The 27,661-nt window shown below is 43.0% G+C and overlaps 1 protein-coding gene and 1 long non-coding RNA gene across 3 annotated transcripts in view; one reads left to right on the forward strand and one right to left on the reverse strand.

Annotated features, from left to right (window-relative positions):
* RALB (RAS like proto-oncogene B) overlaps nt 1-27,661 on the forward strand; it is a 77,743-nt gene that overhangs the window by 415 nt on the left and 49,667 nt on the right. The window lies entirely within an intron of this gene.
* LOC123378370 lies at nt 1,234-27,616 on the reverse strand. Of its 2 annotated transcripts, none has more exons than XR_006582574.1 (3): nt 27,595-27,616; nt 25,364-25,458; nt 1,234-1,892 (listed from the first exon to the last, which is right to left on the reverse strand). It is a non-coding gene; the product is annotated as an uncharacterized LOC123378370 (long non-coding RNA). The 2 variants fall into 2 exon arrangements; XR_006582573.1 differs by lacking the exon at nt 1,234-1,892 and adding an exon at nt 7,082-7,348 and having other exon boundaries at nt 27,595-27,605.

Raw genomic sequence — 27,661 nt, forward strand, 5'->3', positions numbered from 1 at the left:
TTAAATGAGCTTCACAGTACTAGATGGCAGTAAACTTAATATAAAGGGAATCAAACGGCCATTTTCCTCTGCTAATCTCAGTTCATCCCTAAAGCTCACAGACTGAGCAAACTTATCTAGAGTGAGTCATTGACACTCCTTAGCATAACTACCAAATGTTATTGCTCCTTCTGCATTAATCTATATCTGTTTCTAGCTCTGTAATTTAGAGCAAAGGAAGATCTAAATGTAAAGAGTTTTACTATTCTTCGTGGTGCAAGGACTGGACCTTCTTGTATTAGATGTCTGTGTAATGCTAGAATATCTTAGAAGTACAATGTGCAGCCAATTCCAGTATAAGGAGTTTTATAGTGAAGACAGATCTTCCGCTTGCCTTCTGCAATGTGGTTCTGTAGATACAAGCTAAGTTATTCATTAACACAGAAAGCTGATTTATTTTAAAAGGATACTGTCCAATTTCACATTTCACTTACTTTAACAGCCTCTTAAACATAGCCCCAGATTCTGCCACTCTTTACTCACATTGAGTATTATTTTATTCTGACTTCAATGGGACTGCTTGCAGAATAAGGTACTACTTGATAAGAGTGGCAGAATCCGACCCTTAGATTTTATGTCACTCATGCACTTCACAAAATGTAAAATATCAACGTTCAGTATAAAATTTATAACTGCCATATAAAACACTCAAATCAATCCCCATATCTAGTTCATGAAGCAACCCCCGGCCTAGCTGCTTGCAAAAGACATGCTGTTATAGTAGTAAATGCCAGTCTGATTTCAAAGTGTTCCTGTCAAAACAAAAAATAATTGTTACACTTTCTATAAGACATACACAAAGCCAGTAACATGCTCTACCTGTGGTTTACATGCATGCACTTCATTTTGAGTCGGACCTACAGATAGCATTATGGTATTTTTGTGAATGAAAGGGAGGGACCAATAATTGTGGCTTGACTTGCTAACAAGATAGGCATATTTTAGCCTATCAGAGTTTAGCGGGAGCTGCACATCTTTCATTATGTGGTGCCTGAGTGCATCCGCCGATCGGGGCGGCTCTAGGTATTTTGCCGCCCCAAGCATGGCAGGCAGGCTGCCTTCGGCGGCTTGCCTGCGGGAGGTCCCCAGTCCTGCAGATTTGGCGGCATGCCTGCGGGAGGTCCGCCGAAGCTGCGGGACCAGCAGACCCTCCGCAGGCATGCCGCCAAAGGCAACCTGCCTGCCGCCCTCGCGGCGACCGGCAGAGCGCCCCCCCGTGGCTTGCCGCCCCAGGCACGCACTTGGCGTGCTGGTGCCTGGAGCCGCCCCTGCCGCCAATACCTTCCTGTTGTGCTGCTTATCCACTTTTTCTCTGCTTACTGCAGTTTTATCAGCAGTTTTATAGGGGTGCCTGAGCAGGAGACCAATAGAAAGGATCATCTTTGTCTACTGTCATCTCATCTGTCTTGTGAGTTTTTCAGTGAAGACTTAGAAGGCAAAGGGTTTAGAATTGTCTTGCAAGTTAAAGGCAGCTGACTGCTGGACACTCATCCATTGCAAATGGTTATTTCTCTGGCTCCTCCTCCATTTTGATAGTTCCACTCAGATCTAGAAGGGGAGGGATACCTCTTACATGCTTGTTCTTCACTCAGAAAGGTCTGCTTCTCCAGTGCAGCTAGGATACCAGTGGAAAGAAACCCAGGAGGAAAAAAAAATTCTCTGCATGAAACAAAGCATGCTGGTAAAGATGTGGGAGCAAGGTGCACCCAGTTCCATGTCTGTCTGTCTAATGTCTTCCTATATGCTGCTGGATCTAGACTTAGGAATATAGGAGTAGTTGTACCAGATCAAATCAGTGGTCCACCAAGTGCAGAATCCTGTATCGGATGCTTCAGAGGAAAATGCAAGAAATCCTGTAGTGGAAAATGTATGGAATAAATTGTTCATAGAGGAATCTTCTCTCTAATATCCATGTGTTAATGGCTGACTTATGTCCTGGGCATGTGAGGATTTATATCCCTTTTAGCTCATCTGATGTAACTGTGGATATTCTCATTACCATATATATGTTCAGTCCCTTTTTTGAATCCTACTAAGCGCTTAGTCTCAGTGATATTTTATCATAGAAATGTAGGAGTGGAAAGGACCTTGAGAAGTCATCTCCAGCCCCGTAAACTGAGGCAGGACCAAGTAAACTTAGACCATCCCTGACAGGTGTTTGTCCAACCTGTTCTTCAAACCCTCCAATGATGGGGATTCCATAACCTTCTTGGTAACCTATTCTGATATTTAACTATCCTCATAATTAGAAAGCTTTTCCTAATAACTAACCTTAAATCTGCCTTGCTGCAGATTAAGCCCATTACTTCCTGTCCTAACTTCAGTGGACATGGAGAACAATTGATCACACTTGTCTTTATAACAGCCCTTAACATATTTAAGTCCCCCCTCAATCTTCTTTTCTCAAGAGTAGCCATGCCCCGTTTTTTTTGGACTTTCCTCATAGGTCAGGTTTTCTAAACCTTTCATAAGTTTTTTGTTGCTGTTCTTTGGACACTCTCCAGTTTGTCCATATCTTTCCTAAAGTGGGGCACCCAGAATTGGACACGCTACTCAGCTGAGGCCTCACCAGTGCTGAGCAGAGCAGGACAGTTCCCTCCCGTGTCTTACATACAACACTCCTGATAATACACCCCAGAATATTTAGCCTTTTTCGCAACTGCATCACATTTTTGTAATTCACTATAACCCCCAGATGCTTTTCAACAGGACTACTGCCTGGCCAGTTATTCCCTATTTTTTAGTTGTAGATTTGATTTTTTCCTTCCTAAGTTAAGTACTTGGCTCTTATCTTCATTGAATTTCATCTTACTGAATTCAGATCTATTGTCTAATTTATCATGGCCTTGTGAAGTCTAATCCTGTCCTCCAAAGTGCTTGCAACCACTCCCAGTTTGGTGTTATCTGTAAACTTTATAAGCATACTCTCCACTCCATTATCCAAGGCATTAATGAAAATATTGACTAGTATCGGACCCAGGACTGACACTTGTGGGACACCTCTAGATCCGCCCTTTCGACAGCAAACCATTGATAACAACTGTCTAAGTATGGTCTTTGAACCGGCTGTGCATCCACCTTATAGTAAATTCATGTAGAATGCATTTCCGTAGTTTGTTTATGAAAATGTCATGTGGAGACTGTCAAAAGCCTTACTAAATTGAGATAAGAACAGATTTAAAAATGTTACTAAAGTGAATGTTTGAAATGAAATATACACAGGTTGAGAGGGAAGGTACTGTACATCTGGGGTCAGGCTTGGGTTATGGGGGGTTACAGATATCGTTTGCAAGGATGAAAAGATACATACATATCACATGACTGGCATAGACCCAGATTGGGGTGCAAGGGTTTTTAAAGTGTCAGTGGATAAGTGGGCTCAGGTACGCCACCCATGGAACGAATAAGGAGTTCAAGTCAGTATTGGTGGAGCGGATAGGTACATGGGTGGGGTGCGTCCCTCGGTCCGTCAGGGAAGGAAGTGGGTTATTTCCCTGGTCGGCTGTCTCGGTTACTCGGTTTGGTATTGGTGGTGTCCAGTGATGTGTTCGCTATCTACTGCTTCTCCCCTGTCCACTAGGCCAGTAACCTTGTGACTGCGTTCCAAAGATTGATTTTGATAAAAACAATTTCATATTACCAGATTTAAACTTGATGCCTTTCAATTACATTGGATATCACCTTGTTTCTGAATAACTAGAGAGGACAACTCATTTTACCTTCTTATAATATACCATTCATCCTTACTCTATTTGCTATAGCCTAGCCATGACTGCCAAGTTTCTTTTAAATAGCCTTTTCTGAGAGCCTTTGTTGACTAGTTCTCCTGTTGTGCACTATTTTATTGTCTAATAGATTGGAGAGAGCTGACTTTCCTTTACAGATGCCATGCTGGTGTGACTCTATAATATCATGTTCATCTCTGTGTTTAATAATTTCTGCAGTGCCTTCCATTCAAGAACCTATATGTGTGTCACAAACATTAATTAATTACGTCTCACAAAGAACTTGTGAGGTAGGTCAGTATCATTTCCCCATCCCCCATTTTACAGAGTGGCATGGGGAAACTGAGGCACAATTAAGATTTGCCCAACATCACACAGTGAGTCAGTGCCAGAGCTGCAATTGGAATCCAGTCTCATCTCCCTGTCCTGTGCTCTACTCAACAGACCACACTTATCCCCTATATAGCTCAAGATAGATCTCTAAGACGATGAAAACAATTGTTTTGAAATTGCATGCTTGATTATTATATTTTAATTTCTCCTAAGTACGGAGAAATTTTAGCAACATGGTTGGTTGGTGTTTTGTTTTTGTTTGCTCAGTTAAGTCATTTTTACTTATCAGTTTGCCATATTTTGCTCATAGTAGCACTGACCATCCCCAGATAACTATTCTCAAAGAAATCTCTGCTGAAAAACAAGGGACACACGTAAAACACATTTTGGTCTCTTTACTGACAACATGGCAATACCCTTTTTCATGCTCCGCAGCAGTTACACATAATAATGCACATAACTTTAACAAATAGAGCATAACAATGTTATTGCCCTCTGGTGCCTAAAAGATCTTGCTGCTGGCTTTTTCTCCTCTCTAAATGAAAATGTAGCCTTAGGCACGTGAGAATAATTGCATCTTTAAGAAGTATCTGCTTGGATGTGCAATTCTGTATTGTGTTGTGTCATCTCTGAATAAAACAGTGCACAAAGAGAGACAATCTTTGAAAACAGGTTTAAATTAATACTGCCTAGGTACAGGCTTATAGCAAGTCACAACAAGCTTTATAGATGTACTGAGCATACTCTGCATATTTGTCTGGGTTCATGTGATCCATAGACTTTCCTATCACACTGCTAACAAGGGATTGCATACTTCACTTTGTTGTCTAATAGCGGGAAGAATAAATGGGCCAAAAACATGTTTAGGTTGGGGTGCAGGGAGGGAATAGTGTCACCTTGGCATGCTCCCAAGCCCCGGAGACTGTGGAAGCTGTTAGACTGAACATGCTTGCCTGAATCAGAACTAATTTGAATCCTTTGGTTGCGCAATTAATATTAAGTGCCAAGCACATGTCCTACTAGGTATAGGACTCTGCTTTCAGTTACACTGGTGTAAATCAATGGCCCTGCATAGCACTGAGTATCATGAGGTGTGCCTGTGATGTGGAATTCAGTACAAGGCAGATGGCACCAAGGGTGTTATTAACAACAGCTGTGTTGACCTACAGGACACCAATACAAGCCAAACTACCTCTTGACTTCCCCCCCAAAAAGGTGTATATAACATCACACATACAGAGCAAGGCTTTGCAAACAACCTGCTAAACTAACTGTAAGTAAATCAGAAAAATAAACTAAAAGTTTAGCTCAGGGGTCGGCAACCTTTCAGAAGTGGTGTGCCGAGTCTTCCTTTATTCTCGCTAACGTAAGGTTTCACGTGCCAGTAATACATTTTAACGTTTTTAGAAGGTCTCTTTCTATAAGTCTATATAATATAATATTGTTGTACATAAAGTAAATAAGGTTTTTAAAATGTTTAAGAAGCTTTATTTAAAATTAAATTAAAATGCAGAGCCCCCCGGAACAGTTGCCAGGACCCGGGCAGTGTGAGTGCCACTGAAAATCAGCTCGTGTGCCGCCTTCGGCACGGGTGCCATAGGTTGCCTACCCCTGGTTTAGCTGCTTCACCACTGAATGCAATTCAGATCCTGTGTGGTGGAGGCATTCAGAGATGTTCTTTTAAGATTTTGCATTCCATGGTATGTAGGCAATTCAAAAGGAACTCACATTATGAATATAATGCAGAAGTAGAGGTGTATTTTATCCCATGTATAGGAGGTTAGGTAAAGTCAAGCAGCATTCAAGTGGTTCATTCAGTTCTGGTGAGGGGAAGTTACATCAGAAAGCTAATGCCATTCTGTCTCCTCCTTTGAGTTAACATATCTAACCCGTCTTTTTTTTTTTTTTTCCTGAATGGTTTTACCTGGCCTTTCAAATTTTAACAATGAGCATATTTTTCATGCATCATTATGGCTCAGTCAACAGCACTCACCTGTGGGTGAGAAAATCATTGGTTCATGTACTGCACCAGGGGTCTGATTGAGCTACCATTAAAGTCCAGGGGAGTCTTTTCACAGACTTCAGTGTTGAATCAGAATCTAGAAAATGGTCTGATGCCAAATGATGACAGTACACAAGGCAGTACTACAGAGATATGCATCTAACAGTGGTTAGAGGTTCTGTCTTTTGGAGATGATGGGCTCTATTGTCTAATGCTCATTACTGGGCAGATGGTATTTAATGGCCTGATCCAAAGCCCATTGAACTCAGTGGAAAGACTCCTTTTGACTTTAGTGGATTTTGGATTAGATGCAAATAAAGCTGAGTAAATAACTAAAAAAAATTCCATTAATATTCACTATGCTCCCTTTATGTACAGTTGCTATCAGCAATCTAGCAAACAAGTTTACCAGCTGGAATGTTTGTGGAAACTGCAAATTTTAATCAAATACTTAAGAATATTTGTGCAAAGCAAACTTGGGAATCATAAATGTGAGCATTCTGACAGAAACCCAGGTCTGAGTTACTCATCTAATCCAGAAATGGAAATAATATGTGGCCGATATGTCTGATAAAAACTAATGAGAACAGCTAGAATGTTGACAACTGAATATTCACAAAGAGCTGTGCATGAAGAGTCTATAGACTAAGAAATATATTCACAGAAACTATTCAGCAAATATCTTTGAATAATGAATTTGAGAAAATTGCCCATGGACAGTCTGAATGAGAAGGAAGGGTGTTTATTATTATTATTATTATTAGGTGGAGAAAGCTCTGGCAAAGAGTTGGGGCTCATATTTTTGTCCTGGAAGCAGTGGAACTTATAGATATTCTCATCTTTTGGGGAACAGAGTTAGGGAGTAGATAACCTTCAAGCTTCTATGACTAAGACATCATGTCACTTCACTTTAATCCTCAAATTTATTTTAAAACGTACAGTGAAAACTCGAGTAATCTATATTCATGTAGTTCGTCCCATTACTAGATGATGTTTTTAACTAGGTCCTGAACAGTCTTGTTATAGTGTTTCAGCACAGAAGGGAAGCACTCAGGGGACAGTAGTTCCTAGAAGTGATGGGTGTTGTAGACATGGCAGCAGTGCATGCTGGGAAAAGGATATAAAAGCGATCCCTTTTCCCCTGTTGGAGAGTGAGCAAGAAACTGAGGTACAGCCACATCTTTGCTCAGAGAAGGTAAGCCAAAGTATTCATCATTCAAGGCTTGCAGAAAGGGTCCTTGAACTCTCCCTGCAGAATTAAGAATGCAAATACAACACCGTGTTGCTAGTGCATCAGAAACAGAAAGTGACATTGAGAAGAAACAGAGAATAAATTCAAGTGAATTGACTGGTCTGTTTTCATTGTGCAAGTTGAGTGAAAGGCACAAAGTAAACAAACAGCATAGATGTTGAAAAATGAATTCTCATTATCTTAAATTATATTAATTATCTAACATGGTGTTTGCAAGGTAGGCAAGGTACAATTGCTCCCCAGCATTCCATCATCATGTGCTAATTTTAAAATATCTTGACTCTTTCAACATACAAATACCAATAGGAATGTTTCTTGCAGAAACTGGGTTCAGTTAGACAAATACAAGATGAAACTATTAATCTTGGGGGAAAGCCTTTTGTGTTTGTTGCAGAAATGAGTTTCAACAGAAACTATTTTGCTTGAGGACTAGCTTCTGTTTCCAACTATGGCTGGGTTTCAACAATGACAGTTTAGAAGACTAGCTTTGGGCCACAGAGCAGTGTTTGCACCTTGCTTTAATGGGCGGATGTGTTTAATTAACCTTTATCTCTGAAGTAGCAGACATTCTGGCAGTATCAAGGAATGTTTAAGGGAAAACAGTCATCATAGCAATAAACCTAGACACATTCTATACATCCAATAACACTATTAGTAGTGTTAATATATTTGTTTGTGTTTAACCATGGCAGTTCCCTGGAGATATGTCTATTAGTTAGGGTTGCCACCCGTCTGGGTTTTACCGAGACAGTTTGGGTTTTGGCTTCTGTGTGTGGGTGTCCTTTAGGGTTGCCAGGTGCCCAATTTTCAACTGGAAAGTCTGGTCGAAAAGGGGACCTGGCTACCCTAAATGGCACTCGAACCAAAAGTCAGGTTACTGCAGGGTAATATGAGGTGCCAGTTTATTAAGCTGCGCCAGCTCCTGCTCAGCCGAGACCACCTCTTATCTGCAGGCAGGCTCCTTGAGATGATCCAGCAATGGATGAGGGGAGGTGCGTGTGCAATGGGGGTGGGGTCTCAAAAGAAAGAGATGGGGCAGGGCCTTGGGGAAAGAGGTGGGGTGGCAGCAGGTCTCAGGGGTCCGGTTACCAGCAATTAGAAAGGTAGCAAGCCTACTATTAGTAATAATACTAAGTAGTTATTTCTCCATAGAGCTCTACAACCATTAATTTGTAAATCCTCACAAGATCCCTGAGGATTAGGTAAAAAAATATTATCCCCTTTCTATAGATGGATAAACTGAGAGGTTAAGTGACAGGCCTGGTATACTCTAAGAAGTTAAGTCAACCTATCTACATCACTCAGGGGCATGAAAAATCTACACTCCTGAATGACGTAGTTAAGCCGCGCTAACCCCTGGTGTAGACAGTGCTAAGTCGACGGAAGAACTTCTCGGGGAGGTGGTTTACCTACTTGAACCCCTCCCATCAGCATAGCGAGTGTCTATACTGCAGCTGTAGCATTTTAATTGTAGACATGCTCACAGTGTAAACAATCAGCAGTGCTAAGATTGGAATTCAGTTCTTGGCTTCTAGTTCTGTACTCTAGCTGCTTGACCTATGTTTTAGCATATAAAGAGTCATAATAACAAATTTGATTTCTTCTGATAATTGAGGAATAAGATAACTGATTAAACTTAATTGCCAGATTAAGAGTTTGCATTACAAATCTTCAGATGGTTCTGACTGATCTCCGTTGGTTTTTACTGGAGGTCAATAGCTCCAGCATCATGTAGACCATGGGTGTTAACCCATTCTGGGCAAGAGCCAATAACATTTTTATTACTGCCCACTGGTCAACATTACAAAGCTAGGCTCATGTATGCTCCTCTACCAACAGTGGATTTCCCACTGCTGATGGGAGGATTGCATAAAGTTTGAGGGTCGAATAAAACCCTTATGTAGTGATTTAAGATGGGATTTTCAAATATTAGCCTAAATCTGATCCCTGAATCTGCAGTAATTAGGCCAATGCTGACTGCTTTTGAAAATCCCACCTTAGACTTTTAGTTAATAAAATTACTGTTCCGTTCAGTATCACTCAGTGAGAAAACAAAATCTGCAGCATACTTTCAGGACAACAGATGTTCCTTCCCTTTCTTTAGCCATTTGCATGTACCCGCTTTCCATACACGCCTGCAGTAATTATGAGTGCATAATTCCCATGAAAATAAATGGAAATCTTGCATATGCATGGTCTGCAGGATCAGACTATGGACTGATTCTGCAAACCTTTTACTTGTATGAATAATCTCATCAGTTTCAATGGGTTTGGGCCATGTGTATTGTTGATAATCGAGGCAGAGCAGTGGGGAGAGAAGGTAAACAAGGCTAGAGCTTGTTCCCATTGAAATTTATGGCAAAGCTCTAATTGATGCCACTTGGACCAGGATCAGGTATAAATTACTGCACATCCTGAGCTAGTCCAAAAATTAAGAGTTGTTGAGAAGAATATTAATTGAACTAGCAGTGTTAATCTTATTACGATTTAGGTATAAATTACCAAACTGAACATAGTCACAGAAATACAAGTTGAAACAATTATTTTATCTTCAGGGAAACTCTTTTGTTAATTGATTGAGATGGATGGAGTTTCACCTGAAACTCCTGCTTAAGCACAATTACTGGATTCATCACTGGCTCAGTTTCAATGCAGGCAGCCAGTTAACACACAGTGGAAAGCTACAAAAGCTCTCAGTTATGAAGTTCATCTCCTTACTTAGATGGATGGGAGCTAACTACATTTTTCCTCTTTGGATGAAGAACATGTTTCTGGTTTTGACAGCGTGTCTGATAATGGCAGGGGATTTTCTGAAGGTAATCCTGTCATGAAACTGCAGCCAGAGTTTGCTAATGTCACTCCAGGCGCTGTGTCTAAAAGCACTCTTTGATTATAATAAAAATGTACTATAGGAAAAGCTGCTTTATTTCTCATACTCTCATTCCTCAGGAAGTAACTTTTGGTGTAAAAGAGTGTAAGTTATTTTATCTGGTGTAAATCTTTATGGAGAAGTCTTTCTGAACAAATACACCTTTCTGTCTTCATTCAAATCCCTCCTTAAAAGGCATTTCTGTGCTTATCCATCAGGCGTTGTTATCTACTTCTTAAAAAAAAAAAAAAAACTTTGTCCAGTTACAGATGATGAGTTACTAATGCATGTTCAGTCAGGTCTTTGGAAAAGCACACTCCCTGGGCTGGATTCCCTTGCTCATTGGCATCTGCTGTTCTTTTTACTGTGCATTTATTCATTTTTTTATTGTAATCGTCACAGGGAAGGGCCGTGTGTTTTTCTGCACCTCTAGGCACCATGCATGTCTATGATTTGATGCAAATCAATAAAAATGAAGCAGGAAACAAAAAGGCTCCCTTACAATGGAGGATAGGTTCATCAATGACTATTAGCCAGGATAGGCAGGAATGGTTTCCCTAGCCTCTGTTTGCCAGAAGCTGGGAATGAGCAAATGAATCACTTGATGATGACCTGTTCTGTTCATTCCCTCTGGGACACCTGGCACTGGCCACTGTTGGAAGACAGGATACTGGGCTAGATGGACCTTTGGTCTGACCCAGTAGGGCCAGTCTTATCTTAATGCAAATGAGCCTTACAGGAACAGCTGGCAAATTCCGCTCTTGGTTATACAGGTGTAAATCCAGAGCAGAACGTGACCGTGAGTCTCGATATAGAGAAGATGCTAATGGCGAGCACAGTAATGCCCTCTCTGCCACATGTATGTGCCTAATGTAATAATACTTAGCATTTTATATCTTAGAAGTGCTGTACAAATATTAAATAATCAGGACAACACCCTGTGAAATAGAAAGGTAAACGCTATCCTCATTTTACAGATTGGGAAGCTGAGTTATTGAATGCTGAGTCAGGCCACAGAGTGAGTCATTGTCAGAACCAGGATGAATACTGCAGGCTCCTAGCCTGGTGTTCAATCTATTAGACTACGCTGCCCCTATACTACCTCCTGCAGTATGGCGCTAAGAATTGTCATGCGTAAGGAGCATGCATGTTTCTCACCTAATAGCAATGTTTAGAGTTTGTAAAAGGGTGGGCGAAGACTCCATTTTCTCTTAATCAGTAGGAGAAAATGTTCATAGCTATAGAGGCCAGACATGTACAAGTATCACAATTGGGATTAAAAAAAACAAAAATTGTAAGCACATATCATGTTAGTAATAAAAATGATGAAAATATCTTACATTAACATAGCTCCTTCCAAGCCAAAAGGTGCCAAAGCACTTTACAAACTAACTATATAGGTGCCCAGCATGCTTAGGTGCCATAATCATCAACATAGTAAAATTATATGGTGATCACTTCTCCCACAATTGAAATGCATCCACTGCTGGGATGAAACATGGCAGTTGTTTAATAGCACTACAGAACAGCTTATGAGAGGGAAGTAGTAAGACTACTGTATCCATCTGAAACTGCAGGGAAATTTTCAGGCAGGCAGAGTGTAATTACTTGCACTGGAATTTGGTTGGCAGGGGTTGTTGTGGAGGCAGCAAACTGAGATCATGGAAGGAAGAGAGTGCATCCTGTTGCTTCATAGCTACCCCAGAGGAAAGAGTGGGCATCCTGCCCACTCATGCTAATCAATCGGCAAGGCGAGGCTAGCATTAGTTGTGGAAAAAGTGCATGTACCTTCCTCATTGAGGTAGGCGCATGGGCAGCACCTGCCAGAAAATGGAAGCAGTGCTGTTACAAAAAGATGTGCAATGCTTCATTCTAATTTTCCTGGGAATGGCTCATCTATTCAGAGGAGATGCAAAACTGAGGTTTTGACCACTTATGTTCATCAGAGATCCCATAGTACTTTTTGCAGGTACAGGGTTGTTAGCCAGGGTGTCCTGGGCAAATTCCAACTTGCATGGTGTCCTGCCTCCACAAAATGCCTCAACTGAAGAAGTTAGTCCTTACTTCCTTTTCTAGAAAGGTACAGTAGAGTGTTTTTGCCCACTGTTAAACAGCTGCTGCATTTTGTTAGTTAATTTGAAGTATATTGAGTTTTGGCAGTGCTTGGAAACTGAAAGCCTATATTTATCCACAGAACAGGCAGTAGCAGTGTAAACTTCCCCCACTATGCCATGCCAATATGCTTTAATTCTGACCTGAGAGCAGAGAGCGTTGTTCAGTTTCCAGAGCCCATTCAATCCTTTGCTTCTGCTGAGACTGCCAAGGTGTCACTTGCATTTGTAGTTTTTGTTATATGGTAACAACTTCCAGCCACTACTGTCCTGGGCTAGGTTTGAACCAGAACCCAGCCCATAACCACTTCCCTGATGGACTGGTCTGTATTGCATACTAGTAGCCAGAGGTTTGGTGCCACCTCATATGTCTTGCTGTCCAGCTGGGAGCACCTCATGGGTCTGGGAGAATGCATTTTCACATCAACTGAAGCAGCTGTTGCAGAGCATGATAGTGATCTGGGAGCTACCCCTCCAAATCTGCAGGGGAAGAGCAAGTGTGGCTGCTGGAATTTTGCTAGGCGAGGTGGGATTATGTAGATAGAAAAGAAGGGACAGATATAAATTGGTCTGTAATGTTCAGGTTGGTGTATCTGTGCAGCATGGCCCCAGTGCTTAACGGCAGTCTGAAAAAAGTGAGGGTCTGTCATAATCTGGGAGCAGCAGCTTCAGTAAGACAGTGCTTAAAGTGTGCCCCTTAGCAACCTGGCTCCCAGTAAATGTTTTTTTGCTGGGTCTGTGACCCCTTCCCTCTCTCCCGCCCACCCCACACTTTAAGCACTGCATGGCCCTGTACTGCATGAAATGTGTGTCACCCTCTAGTGGCTGGTCTCCAAATAATAAGCCTTACTATTACCCCTGCAGCCAGTAGAGGCATATTTTTAGCTCAAGTGGTAAGGAGCCTGTCTCTTGGAGAGAAAACTTGCACTGTCTATTGCCCTGCCCACCCCCATCCCCAGCTTGTGACCTTGATGCCCATGAGGCCATGTGGTGCCTGCTTATGACTGAAGTCTTTACAGCCAAAGATTTATTACAACTGCCTTGGCTTGGCCTTCTTGCTATCAGCTCTTGCAAGAGGAGGTGAGGTGAGGAGGTGAAGGAAAGAGGTTATTCTACAGCTTGGGGATTTCTCTACTGGAAGGAGAAGAAAGAAATTGGTGAAACTGATGCGGTAGGTTGTAGGTACAGCAATTAAGGGCAAAAACATATCAATCACATCTATTTGTTTTTACACTTGGAGCTTCTGTGAACTGACAGGACACATTTCTTTTAATGTATACCTGCTACAGAGAAACAAGACCTAGTAATTATAAGGAAGTTCACCTGTGCCATGTGATAGCTGTGTCAAGGATCAACAGTTCAATCATGAGGTACAGTGAACTTGTTGCATGTGTAATAATCGCATGAGGATGCAGACAGCTTTAAATCAACTTGGAAAGCTCTGGAAGTAGAGGAGAGTTTGTTTCCCACAGCTAGGAAATAAATCTCATTCTCATTTAACCAGAACACGGCAGCATAACTGAGGTTGTGTCAGGACACATATGCTGGAATTGTAATAAGAATGCATGACCAACACAGATTCAAGAATTTATAAAACGATGTTTATATTTTAATTTATACAGATGATTTTTGAGGCTGCAGAAAAGAGTCCCAGCTATAGACAAGAGGCTCAAACTTTTTATTTCCATTGCCAAAAAATTCCCCATGTTTCAGTTTTCAAATCCTAAGTTTTTTCTGTTTCTTCCAAAATGTTATATTTACCTTCTTTTATTTTTAACTTTCATGCAAAGTAGCGTATTGGCCTTTTTTTTTTTTAAACAAAGGTTGCAGCAAGATGATGCTTGAAAGCACGGAGTGGGAAAACTTGAACGTGATTTATCCATTGCGACAGACCCAGGCCCGTGGGGTACAGGAGTCTGGTAGAGGGCAAATATACTGGTCACTGGGTGAGTAGTTTTCTGTTCCCTGAGTGACCAGAGCAGGGGCTGCACTAGAGTAATCAGGAACCTGCTAGAACCAATTAAGGCAGACAGGCTGATTAGAACACCTGCAGCCAATCAAGGCAGGCTAATCAGGGCACCTGGGTTTAAAAAGGAGCTCACTCCAGTCAGGGAAGGGGGAGCCAGAGGAGAGGAAGTGCATGTGAGGAGCTGGGAGCAAGAGGCGCAAGGAGCTGAGAGGGAGAGGGTGAGGGTGAGGACGTGGTGCTGGAGGACTAAGGAGTACAAGTGTTATCAGACACCAGGAAGAAGGTCCTGTGGAGAGGATAAAGGTATTTGGAGGAGGCCATGGGGAAGTAGCCCAGGGAGTTGTAGCTGTCATGCAGCTGTTACAGGAGGCACTATAGACAGCTGCAATGCACAGGGCCCTGGGCTGGAACCCGGAGTAGAGAGCGGGCCTGGGTTCCCCCCAAACCTCCTAACTCCTGATCAGACACAGGAGAAGTTGACCCAGACTGTGAGGAAGATCACTGAGGTGAGCAAATCTGCCAAATAAGCGCAGAACCCACCAAGGTAGAGGAGGAACTTTGTCACACCATATAGTGAAGAAGTTAGTAAGAACTAGGCGTCTCGCTGAACAAAGCATTCTGGAAAGAACTGTAAATATCAACTCAATGTCAACTAAATATCAAAGATGAACGTGAGGCATACTCCCAAATCTGAACAGCCCTGCAAATGGTCCCCTATTTTTGTAATGGGCAGAACCAAAACACTGGGTCTTCACTGCTTCCTGCCACAATACAGGAAAGATCATACCTGGACATCAGGCCCATCTCTGCTAATATCAGCCAAAGATGAATAAAATACAAACTCATTTTTTTTTAAAATTCAACTGAATTTATATCCATTGCCTGCTGAATTGAAACCTCCCCAAAAAATCCCCTGAGAAGTTTTAAGAAAACCACCATCCCAATCATTGCTGAGTCTTTTGTCTGGAGGACTCTGAGGATCCCCAGCTGATTCAAGCAAAGCATTCTTCACAAGCTAATCAAAAGAGAGCTGCAGCAGCAGGTGGTCACATTGCTTAGGCTTTGCAAAGAGAAAGTTAAAAAGGTGGGATTGCATCAAGCTGGGGAGATGTACATGGTTAAGCTCTGCAAAGAAAAGTGAAAAAGATGGGTTTGCAGGGATGTGACATGGTTACTCCATTTGCCATCTGCCTGCATGTCTCATGCCACATTGGCAAAAATTTGGTTTCCAAAGTGCATGTGAGGACACACCTTGTGGGGAAGGAAGTGACAGCTGCCTCCACTCAGCAATAAGCTCTCAGGCTTGTTTTATTTAAAGACCCTTTCTGAACTTACAAGGGAGTAACCTGATGAGTTAGTACACTTATGTAAGAAAAAATCCATCCATCTTTTAAAATATGGGTCTACCTATCTGCCTCTTTTGCCCATTCCCAACTATGTACATGCTTCTGAGCCATTCAGCATGCCTGGAATATCTGCCCCTATTCATATCCCCACTAAGCTTCCAATGGGAAGCAGCCCGAGACCAACATTTGCTATGTGCCACCAAACATCTATTGGTAATGATTTTTGGTCACTACTGTGCTGGGTTCAGCATTATCAGCTAGTGTTAAAGACCTCTAGATTCTCCTTCCTGAGCCATCATTCCACTTTTGAAGAGAGGTACCCTTTCACTCATTTTTTATCAGAAAAGTAATGCCGATTTGATTGTCAGAAGATACCAGCACATGAGAATGAGGTGTAAATATAGATTACTGCAAGTAAAACTGACTGAAAATCTAGCGCACTCACTAATACAGAAGTGTTTGGATGCTGCACATTAATTAACCACTTCTGGGCTACATTTGAATTTTCTGGCTTGACTTTAATGAACTTTGGAGCAGTCTGTAGAGCTTCATGCATATATTATGGCCCCAATTCCCCACGGTCTTGCACTTTCTATGTCATTTTCACCAGTACAAGGTGTCATTTTGATCTGGTAGCATTACACATCCACTTTCTACAGATATAAAAGACTACAAAAGATGCAAGGCAGCAGAAAGACAGGTCGTGTGTGTTCAGATGCTTGGCTTTAATCCTACTAAAACTATTAGAGAAGCATATATAAAGGGTAAAGCCCTGGTTTGGGTTATGAAAGGAATGTAGCTATATGTGACAGTTCAGATGCATTAGTGTTCTGGTATTAATAGTCTGATCAGACAAATGAAGCCAAAGTTTCTAGAGTTGTCCTTCACAAAATCTGGCTTGAGGATGAATTTCAGGTCTGAATAGATTTGAGCAATTTACAATCAGAAAAGTCAAATTTTGATTAATTGTCCCCTAAAAGCTTATGTAAAGCTACCTAATAAACATGATCCCAAAGTCGTACAAAGGTGATTGCACGATTAAAATAAAATCATAGTTCTCAAGCCTCTTAACAGGTACAGACATGTCTTGGGCACATTTTTTCCATTTAGGTCAACAGACAGCAGCTCCTAAAGGAATTTGTTGGCAGTCTTCAGTACAGATACATGGGGCCAGATTCTGGCCTCAGTTATACTAGTGTAAATTTGGAGTAATGTCAATGGGCTAAAATGGAGATTAGATTCTGGCCCAGGGTTACCATTAAGACTTTAAACTTGGTTTGATCAAAGAATGGCCAAAGAGGCCGAGGGATGCTGGGCAGTCCTAAAATGTTAATTCCAGGGAGAGGACAAGATCTGCAAGCCCAGATGTGTTATACTACAAATCAGACAAATTTAGGATTACTGGCATTTATTTTTGAAAAAAATCGTTAACATATAAAGCCAGATCCTCAGCTGCTGTAAATCAACGTAGCTCCACTGACGTCAATGGTGCTATGCTGAATTACACCAGCTAAAGAACTGGCCCTACACCGTACAGTGTATACAGTGTAGGTGAACCCCATCAGCAGTCCTCAGGTTTGCAAAATTTGGGCACCTCTACATCAATTTAAAGTGTCATTTGAAACAACTTGTCAGCATAATTCTGTTCTAGTTAACTTGGGTATTAATGTCTCCTAATAAAACTTACCGCCCTCACTAAATCAAATACAGAACCCTATTCAATGCAAAATACAGACATATTATCTAGAGTGAAGGTTCTTGACTTCTTCTTTGGTGCCTAAGAATCACATTGTACGTTGTGTGTAACATTATGCGCTAGCCCTGGGCTAAGAATCATTTATTGTTTAATAAGGTCTTACTGAGAATTTCCTGGCTCTTGTTAATTGTTCTTCCTTCAATAGTATTTTAATGTAGAATTTTATGCTTTTGTGCTTTATATTTTTATGTTTATGCAAAAAAAAATCCATCATGGAAATCCGGAAAGCATTACATGTCAGGACTGGAGAGAGAGAGAGAGTGTCCCGCTGTACTCAAATTATTTTTTATTTCCATGCCACATGGAGGCTGAGGACTGTTACACAGAAGTTCAATAATCCATTCCATGCTTTTTTAAAGGAATATCATCCCTGAGTTTTAATGGTATCTCAATATAGCCGCAGGACATACATCAGAGGAATAAAGCAGAAATAAGGGATGTCACTTAAGCCTGGTCTACACTAGGCGTTTAAACCGGTTTTAGGAGCGTAAAACCGATTTAACGCCACAACCGTCCACACTAGGAGGCACCATATATCGATTTTAATGGCTCTTTAAACCGGTTTCTGTACTCCTCCCTAACGAGAGGAGTAACGCTAGTATCAGTATTAACATATCGGATTAGGGTTAGTGTGGACGCTGATCGACAGTATTGGCCTCCGGGAGCTATCCCACAGTGCAGCAGTGACCGCTCTGGACCGCAATCTGAACTCGGATGCAGTGGTCAGGTAGACAGGAAAAGCCCCGCGAACTTTTGAATATTTCCTGTTTGCCCAGCGTGGAGCTCCGATCAGCACGGGTGGTGATGCAGTCTGAAATCAAAATAAAGAAAGAGCTCCAGCACGGACCATGCGGATGTGATCGCTGTAAGGGCAGGCAAATCCGTTCTATCCGCGCTCCGTTACAGAAGATGAAATTCAGAATCCTTTTTTAAAAATCTCCAGACAGACGCCATAGCAGGGACTCAGCGCACTGCAGCGTGACAAGCGTAACGGAAAGCCAAAGAATCAAATGGACGGTCATGGACTGGAGGACTGAAGCTATCCCACAGTTCCTGCAGCCTCCGAAAAGTATTTGCATTCTTGGCTGAGCTCCAAATGCTTCTAGGGTCAAACACAGTGTCCGCGGTGGGTCAGGGCATAGCTTGGCAATCTACTCACCCCCCCCACCCGCCCCCAGAAGCGAAAGGGAAAACAATCCTCTGACTCTTTTACATGTCACCCTATCTTTACTGAATGCTGCAGATAGACACGATGTTGCAGCCGTAAACACCAACATCCTCACTCCCCCGCCTGCCATGGGTGGCTGATGGTACAAAAGGACTGGTAACCGTCCTCGTCATCAGCCTATTGGCACATGGGGCAGTAACCATGCTGATTAGCATCCGTGGGCGCCTGGCCCTAATTTTTTCTGGTGGATGGTGCAGTATGGCTGGTAACCATCGTCATCATAGCAACAGGGGGCTGAGCTCCATCAGCCCCCACCCTTCATGTGTAAAGAACAGATTCAGTTGCCCCTGGACTAGCAGAGGGATGCTGGGCTTCTCTCCTACACACTGCTTAATGTCCTGTCTGGACTATCATAGCAGCTGGAGGCTGACTTCCACTCATTTCTCACTAACAAGTCACCATGTCTTTTTATTCCTGCATTCTTTATTACTTCATCACACAAGTGGGGGGACAATGCTACGGTAGCCCAGAAAGGCTGGGGAAGAACGGAATCAACAGGTGGGGTTGTTACAGGAGCACCCCCTGTGAATAGCATACAGATCATAGTTTCTGCAGGATCTGACACAGAGCAGCTGTGCTCTCTGGTTCTATGATACAGTGGTTATCTAGTACACTTGCCTATATTCTAGGCAGGACTGATTCTATTTTTAGATACCAAAAAGGAGGGATTGACTCAGGGAGTCATTCCCAATTTTGGCTTTTGCGCCCCTGGCTAAGAGCAGCCAGGGGCACTTATGACAGCAGCAAATGGTACAAAAGGACTGGTAGCCATAATCATCCTCAGTTCCAATGTATGGAAGGGTTTGGATGGTGCAGTATGACTGGTAACCATCTCTGCTGTCATGCAAAAGCAAAAGCATGCATCTGTGTAGCGCTGCTGAATCGCCTCTGTGAGCGGCATCTAGTACACATACGGTGAGAGTCACAAAAGGCAAAACAAGCTCCATGATTGCCATGCTATGGCATCTGCCAGGGCAATCCAGGGGAAAAAGGCGCGAAATGCTTGTCTGCCGTTGCTTTCCCAGAGGAAGGAGTGACTAACGACATTTACCCAGAACCACCCGCGACAATGATTTTTGCCCCATCAGGCACTGGGATCTCAACCCGGAAGTTCCAAGGGGCGGGGGAGGCTGCGGGAACTATGGGATAGCTAGGGAATAGCTACCCACAGTGCAATGCTCCAGAAGCCGACGCTAGCCTCGGACCGCGGATGCACACCACCGAATTAATGTGTTTAGTGTGGCCGCGCGCACTCGATTTTATAAAATCTGTTTTACAAAACCGGTTTATGCAAATTCGGAATAGTCCCGTAGTGTAGACGTACCCTGAGATATATATTTTGTAACCATAGGCACTTAAGTATTCATTCATTATCTGAGCTAATTAATAGGACGAGTAAGGCCTGTATAAGCAGGAGGAGCACTAGTAATTTATACTAACATAATTAGCTTCTAGCAGTTAGGGTTGTAATGAAAAGTTAATTTCAACTCCTTTTGACAGGCCCGTAACTGTAGGCTATAGTTGAGTGAGAAGATAGGGACACTAGAGGAGCTGTTGTACAATACTGTTGTGGTACAAGGTACATTCATTTTTAAATCACTTTCCTTAATCATCAAACCTAAAGAATATCATCCTTTTTAATCATTTTAGTCAAAGGGAAATTGTAAAGTAATGCACATCGGAAGAAATAACCCCAACTATACATACAACATGATGGGGGCTAATTTAGCTACAACGAGTCAGGAAAAAGATCTTGGAGTCATCGTGGATAGTTCTCTAAAGATGTCCACGCAGTGTGCAGAGGCGGTCAAAAAAGCAAACAGGATGTTAGGAATCATTAAAAAGGGGATAGAGAATAAGACTGAGAATATATTATTGCCCTTATATAAATACATGGTACGCCCACATCTCGAATACTGTGTACAGATGTGGTGGTCTCACCTCAAAAAAGATATTCTAGCACTAGAAAAGGTTCAGAAAAGGGCAACTAAAATGATTAGGGGTTTAGAGAGGGTCCCATACGAGGAAAGATTAAAGAGGCTAGGACTCTTCAGCTTGGAAAAGAGGAGACTAAGGGGGGATATGATAGAAATATATAAAATCATGAGTGATGTTGAGAAAGTGGATAAGGAAAAGTTATTTACTTATTCCCATAATACAAGAACTAGGGGTCACCAAATGAAATTAATAGGCAGCAGGTTTAAAACAAATAAAAGGAAGTTCTTCTTCACGCAGCGCACAGTCAACTTGTGGAACTCCTTACCTGAGGAGGTTGTGAAGGCTAGGACTATAACAATGTTTAAAAGGGGACTGGATAAATTCATGGTGGCTAAGTCCATAAATGGCTATTAGCTAGGATGGATAAGAATGGTGTCCCTAGCCTCTGTTCGTCAGAGGATGGAGATGGATGGCAGGAGAGAGATCACTTGATCATTGCCTGTTAGGTTCACTCCCTCTGGGGCACCTGGCATTGGCCGCTGTCGGTAGACAGATACTGGGCTAGATGGACCTTTGGTCTGACCCGGTACGGCCGTTCTTATGTTCTTATGAGAAGCTGTTTGTAGGTATATTGGCTTCCCCACCACAAGAAACATGTTGTTTCTATAGAAGAATACTGCGTAAATGAACATATGAACACTGAACAGCATTACTGGTAAATGTCCCCTCTGTAGTACAGATGTTCGGAAGCCCAAAAGATGATCATGCAGGTTGTTTCTCCAGTACTACTTTGAACAACTGAATGATTTAAGATGAATAGAATTCATGTCATAATGATACTACGTTTGTGTAGCACCTTTCAGCTACTTGGATCTCTTTATCAACTTTACTAATTGGACAAACTACAGAAAGGAACCACGTTACCCACTGCTGAAGGGCTGTCACCTCTGGGGTGAAATGCAACAGCTGATTAACAGTGCACAACACATTACACAAGCTTATGAAGGGAAGAATCTATACCAAAGCGAATTTACAGGAGGAATTTAAGTATGAAAAATATAGTTGGGAGTATGGTGCTTTCTTGAAATCTTGTTGGGATGATGATTCAGAAAAGAGGTAAGAGAAAAGCACATCATTTACTTAATCACCACAATCACTTCCTGCAGCATCTGGATTTTCAGGGGAGCTTCCCCAGTCAAATATTGACCAACCCTTAGACTAGGAGATTTAATAATATCATAGTCCAGAGTGGTATTGTTGCTGGTGCAATGGAAGTTACTGAATCATAGAATATCAAGGTTGGAAGGGACCTCAGGAGGTCATCTAGTCCAAACCCCTGCTCAAAACAGGACCAGTCCCCAACTAAATCATTCCAGCCAGGGCTTTGTCAAGCCTGACCTTAAAAACCTGTAAGGAAGGAGATTCCACCCCCCACCCCCTAGGTAACCCATTCCAGTTACCTCCCTCCTGGTGAAAAAGTTTTTCCTAATATCCAACCTATACCAACCTCCCCCACTGAAACTTGAGACCATTACTCCTTGTTCTGTCATCTGCTGCCACTGAGAACACTCTAGATCCATCCTCTTTGGACCCCCCTTTCAGGTAGTTGAAAGCAGCTATCAAATCCCCCCTCATTCTTCGCTTCTGCAGACTAAACAATCCCAGTTCCCTCAGCCTCTCCTCATAAATCATGTGCTCCAGCCCTCTAATCATTTTTGTTGCCCTCTGCTGGACTCTTTCCAATTTTTCCACATCCTTCTTGTAGTGTAGGGCCAAAAACTGGACACAGTACTCCAAATGAGGCCTCACCAATGCCGAATAGAGGGGAATCATCACGTCCCTCGATCTGCCGGCAACGCTCCTACTTATACATCCCAAAATGCCATTAGCCTACTTGCAATAAGGGCACACTGTTGACTCATATCCAGCTTCTCGTCCACTGTAATCCTTAGGTCCTTTTCTGCAGAACTGCTGCCTAGCCACTCAGTCCCTACTCCGTAGCAGTGCATGGGATTCTTCCGTCCTAAGTGACTCTGCACTTGTTCTTGTTGAACCTCATCAGGTTTCTTTTGGCCCAATCCTCTAATTTGTCTAGGTCCCTCTGTATCCTATCCCTACCCTCCAGCGTATCTACCACTCCTCCCAGTTTAGTGTCATCTGCAAACTTGCTGAGGGTGCAATCCACACCAGATCACTAATGAAGATATTGAACAAAACCAGCCCCAGGACCAACCCTTGGGACACTCTGCTTGATACCGGCTGCCAACTAGATATGGAGCCATTGATCACTACCCATTGAGTCCCATGATCTAGCCAACTTACTATCCACCTTAAAGTCCATTCATCCAGCTGATACTTCTTTAACTTGGCAAGAATACTGTGGGAGACCGTATCAAAAGCTTTGCTTAAGTCAAGGAATAACACATCCACTGCTTTCCCCTCATCCACAGAGCCAGTTATCTCATCATAGAAGGCAATTAGGTTAGTCAGGCATGACTTGCCCTTGGTGAATCCATGCTGACTGTTCCTCTCCTCTAAGTGCTTCAAAAACTGATTCCTTGAGGACCTGCTCCATGATTTTTCCAGGGACTGAGGTGAGGCTGACTGGCCTGTAGTTCCCCGGATCCTCCTCCTTCCCTTTTTAAAAGATGGGCACTACATTAGCCTTTTTCCAGTCATCCAGGACCTCCCCTGATTGCCTTGACTTTTCAAAGATAATGGCCAATGGCTCTGCAATCACATCCTCCAACTCCTTTAGCAACCTCGGATGCAGTGCATCTGGCCCCATGGACTTGTGCTCATCCAGCTTTTCTGAATAGTCCTGAACCACTTCTTTCTCCACAGAGGGCTGGTCACCTCCTCCCTATACTGTGCTGCCCAGTGCAATAGTCTGGGAGCTGACCACGTTCGCGAAGACAGAGGCAAAAAAAAAAGCATTGAGTACATTAGCTTTTTCCACACCCTCTGTCATGAGGCTGCCTCCCCCATTCAGTAAGGGGCCCACACTTTCCTCGATCATCATCTTGTTACTAACATGCCTGTAGAAACCCTTCTTGTTACTCTTAACATCCCTTGCTAGCTGCAACTCCAACTGTGATTTGGCCTTCCTGATTTCACTCCTGCATGCCTGAGCAATATTTTTATACTCCTCCCTGGTCATCTGTCCAATCTTCCACTTCTTGTAAGCTTCTTTTTTGTGTTTATGATCAGCAAGGATTTCACTGTTAAGCCAAGCTGGTCGCCTGCCATATTTACTATTCTTCTACACATTGGGATGGTTTGTTCCTGCAACCTCAATAAGGATTCTTTAAAATACAGCCAGCTCTCCTGGACTTCTTTCCCCCCATGTTATTCTCCCAGGGGATCCTGCCCATCAGTTCCCTGAGGAAGTCAAAGTCTGCTTTTCTGAAGTCCAGGATCCATATTCTGCTGCTCTCCTTTCTTCCTTCTGTCAAGATCCTGAACTCGACCAGCTCATGGTCACTGCCTCCAAGGTTCCCATCCACTTTTGCTTCCCCTACTATTCTTCCCTGTTTGTGAGCAGCAGGTCAAGAAGAGCTCTGCCCCTAGTTGGTTCCTCCAGCACTTGCACCAGGAAATTATCCTCTACACTTTCCAAAAACTTCCTGGATTGTCTGTGCACTGCTGTGTTGCTCTCCCAGCAGATATCGGGATGATTCAAGTCCTCCATGAGAACCAGGGCCTGTGATCTAGTAACTTCTGTTAGTTGCCTGAAGACAGCCTTGTCCATCTCATCCCCCTGCTTTCTTTTGACTTTTAAAAAGAGTTGTATACATCACATATGCTTTCAGGCACTGTCAGAGTAACTCTATGAAGTATTATAATGAGATGTGAATAATACAATGAGAGTAACTAACTAAATTTAGATCCAAAAATCTATCTTGTGTAAAATATAGTGGTTGGAGAAAAGTCCTACTTGGTTTAATTGGATAAAAGGCCTCCATGCCTCACAATATTTGCAATACCTGTTTATAAAATTAAAAAGAGAAATGACATTAGAGCCAAATATGCAGGTCTCTTTTTTTAATGCATAACAAGCTATGGTTTTTATTTCTAGATGAGGATATTGACTTGGTCTCTTTGTAAGAGAATAAATCAGTTTAATTAAATACTATATATACAGAAACAGATATTTTGAGATTTCTTAATGTATTTTGCATTGACAAGGCTTCATTTTGAAATATTGATCACCTCATATTAGATGTCTGGTTGCTATCACATCCAGTTACTGATGTTATTAACTGATACATACATCAATAATGTGATCTGGACAATTTAATTTTAGTTCCTTATTGTGGAGACTTATGAATAAGTGACAATTGAGATTTGATCCTCTCCCAGCATGCAACATTTTCCATACTGGTTCAAATCCCTATCCTACATCCCTTACTCAACTGAGTTGTACCAATTAACTCAGTAAGCCATATTCTCAATATTGTCTGCTCCACCGTTACTGAGGAAAAATTCTCCCTGCCTTCTATAGGAGTTTTTCCTAAGCAAGCCCCATTTTCATGGAAATCGATAGCTAAATGCTATTTGGCTTCAATGGGATCAGAATCAGGCCCTGATTAAGGGGATTAGGATCAGGCTCAGTGGGACTGCAAGTATGAGTAAAGATAGCTCATGTGAGGTTGCAAGATCCAGCCCTACATTTGTCATGCTACTGATTACTATGCTGATCTGCAGGTGCAAGACTCATAAACCACTTGGAATGTGAAATCCCTTGCCTCACAAGCTGGGAGAGGTCATTAAGAATCTTCCTCTTAAAAATTACCTTGGGGTTTTATCCTGTCACAAAACTCCGCTTTAGCTGAAGCTGCAGGATGATTTTCCATTGAAAGTCTGTTTCACCGTGATGACTTCTGCTGTCTGTGGCAAAGAGGAAATGGCTGAGGAAATCAAACTGCCATTAACTCCTCCGAGGCCAAAAACAGTTATATTTCATATACTATGAGTTGTTTCCCACATGTAGCCACTATTTCAGTTTACTCCGCCTGGGTTTTTTGAATCCTGAAGTTTGTAGAGCATGACAGAGCCAGTCCCAACCTTTTAAAGGTCCAAAATCATCTTTACAGTGTGGTGGTTGTTATGCTTCTCTGTGCACAAAGACCAAACAGATCTTTGTGTCGTTTTACATTGAGAACAACAACAAAGTAAGAAAGAACAAAAGTTTGTGTGAGTGAACACATTGTATGTGTCTCTCTTCCGTCAGGGTATCTGAGAATAAACTGGCTGACAAACTCTGCACGTGGGAGGCGTGCTTTTAAATGTAAGGTCGAATACTCTGAAAACAAAGGGCATCAAAGTTTCATAGCCACATCCAGCACAGTTCTATTCTGAAAAGTGATTCTGCTAAAAAAATAAATGGGATCCCAAATGTATTCTTTATCAATCCACCTCATTCTGGTCTCACCAGTTCTATACTAGTGTAACTCCCTTGACTTACAGCCACGTTCTGATGTGGGATCAGAATCAGGCTATGACTTTTGCTAATAAATAAAAAGTGATGGGCCTGATTCTCTCCCCTGATCCATCCCTTTGTGCCACTCAGGTACTGCAGAACATTGACCACAAATGGCCAATTGTGAATACCCTCAGTGAGTGGAAGGAAACTCTGATGGAGAGTGGGGCTAGTCACCAGCACTCCAACACCAGGGGCTGGGTGAGCTTGAGAGCCTAAGCTGCTGCCCAAGCTGCAATGTCCACATTACTATTTTTAGCAGCTAGCCCGAGGCTACCCAGGCTGAAAGACTTGATCCCAACTGGAGTGCAGACACACCCAAAGTCTCCACAAGGCAGGTGATGCTCAGGTTAAGCCAGTGTGACATGCTGCAAATTATTTTCATAGGCTATTTCTTGAGATCAAATATGCAGGCAGCTGTAGAGTGCATTGAAAAACTTTGTAAGCTGCTCTTTGGCTGCTTATCTGATTCATTAGGTGAGGATGGGACGCCTAAAAAGAGAGAGAACTTTGGACCTTTAGCAACTGTGTCCCCTCACAACAAAACCATCTCCTCCCATCTCATCACCCATCCATCCCTATCCTCTTACTACCCTAATTCAAATAAAATATATTTTATTGGCATCTTACGATGAATATGAGAGAGAGGAACTTGGGGTGCATGTCAGCAGCATCCAGCATTGGCCCAAGACCAAGGCTTCACAGCTTATTGAGTGTTTGATCCCCCTCTCCATTCCTGATGGGCAACTGGCTTGTATGATGAGCAGTGGTATTGCTGCCACCTTTCTCTGCTCCCTCACCCAGCACATTTTTTTTCCTTAGTTGTAGAGTGTCTTTAAACTGGGACAGTCTGAGGGAGAGTTCATGTCGCACTCCTTGATATCTCAGATGGTGAAGTAAAAAGTATCTCTGGCTTTTAATCTTCAGCATCCAAAAATTCCCTTCCCCTCCTTCTTCTTGCCAACTCCTTCCCTTCCCAACACCAGCCCTCCCTCAGCCGCCTCCCTATACAATCCTCCCATAATACCAACCCTTACCCACCAGCTCCCAACACCAGCCCTGCCCCTATCATCCCACCACCACCCCTCCCTCACCTATCCCAGTAACAACCTTCCCCCTCCCCCTGCCATCCCAACACCTGCCCTCCCCCGCTCCTGCCTCTGTCATCCCAACACCACCACCCCCTCACCTATCCCAGCAACAACCTTCCCCCTCCCCTGCCATCCCAACACCACCCCTCCCCTTCATCCCAATACCAGCCCTCCCCCTGCCATCCCAATTCCAGCCTCCCCCCTCCCCCTGCCATCCCACCCCTCCCCCACCAGCAACAATCCCCCCCGCCCCCGTCATCCCAACACCAACCTCCCACGCCCCTGGCTCTGTCATCCCAACACCACCACCCCCTCACCTATCCCAGCACCATCCCTCCCCCTCCTCCATCTATCCCAGCAACAACCTTCCCTCTCCCCCCGCCATCCCAACACCAGCCTCCCCCACCCCTCCCACTGCCATCCCCCCGCCCCCTCCCAACACCACCCCCTCACCTGCCTCTTGTCTCTTTCCGCGGTTCCCCCGGGCCCCCGCCAGGCCCCGCCCTTTCCAGCAGCTGCA

The sequence above is a fragment of the Mauremys mutica genome, chromosome 10, assembly GCF_020497125.1.
Source record: "Mauremys mutica isolate MM-2020 ecotype Southern chromosome 10, ASM2049712v1, whole genome shotgun sequence".
Taxonomy (NCBI): domain Eukaryota; kingdom Metazoa; phylum Chordata; order Testudines; family Geoemydidae; genus Mauremys; species Mauremys mutica.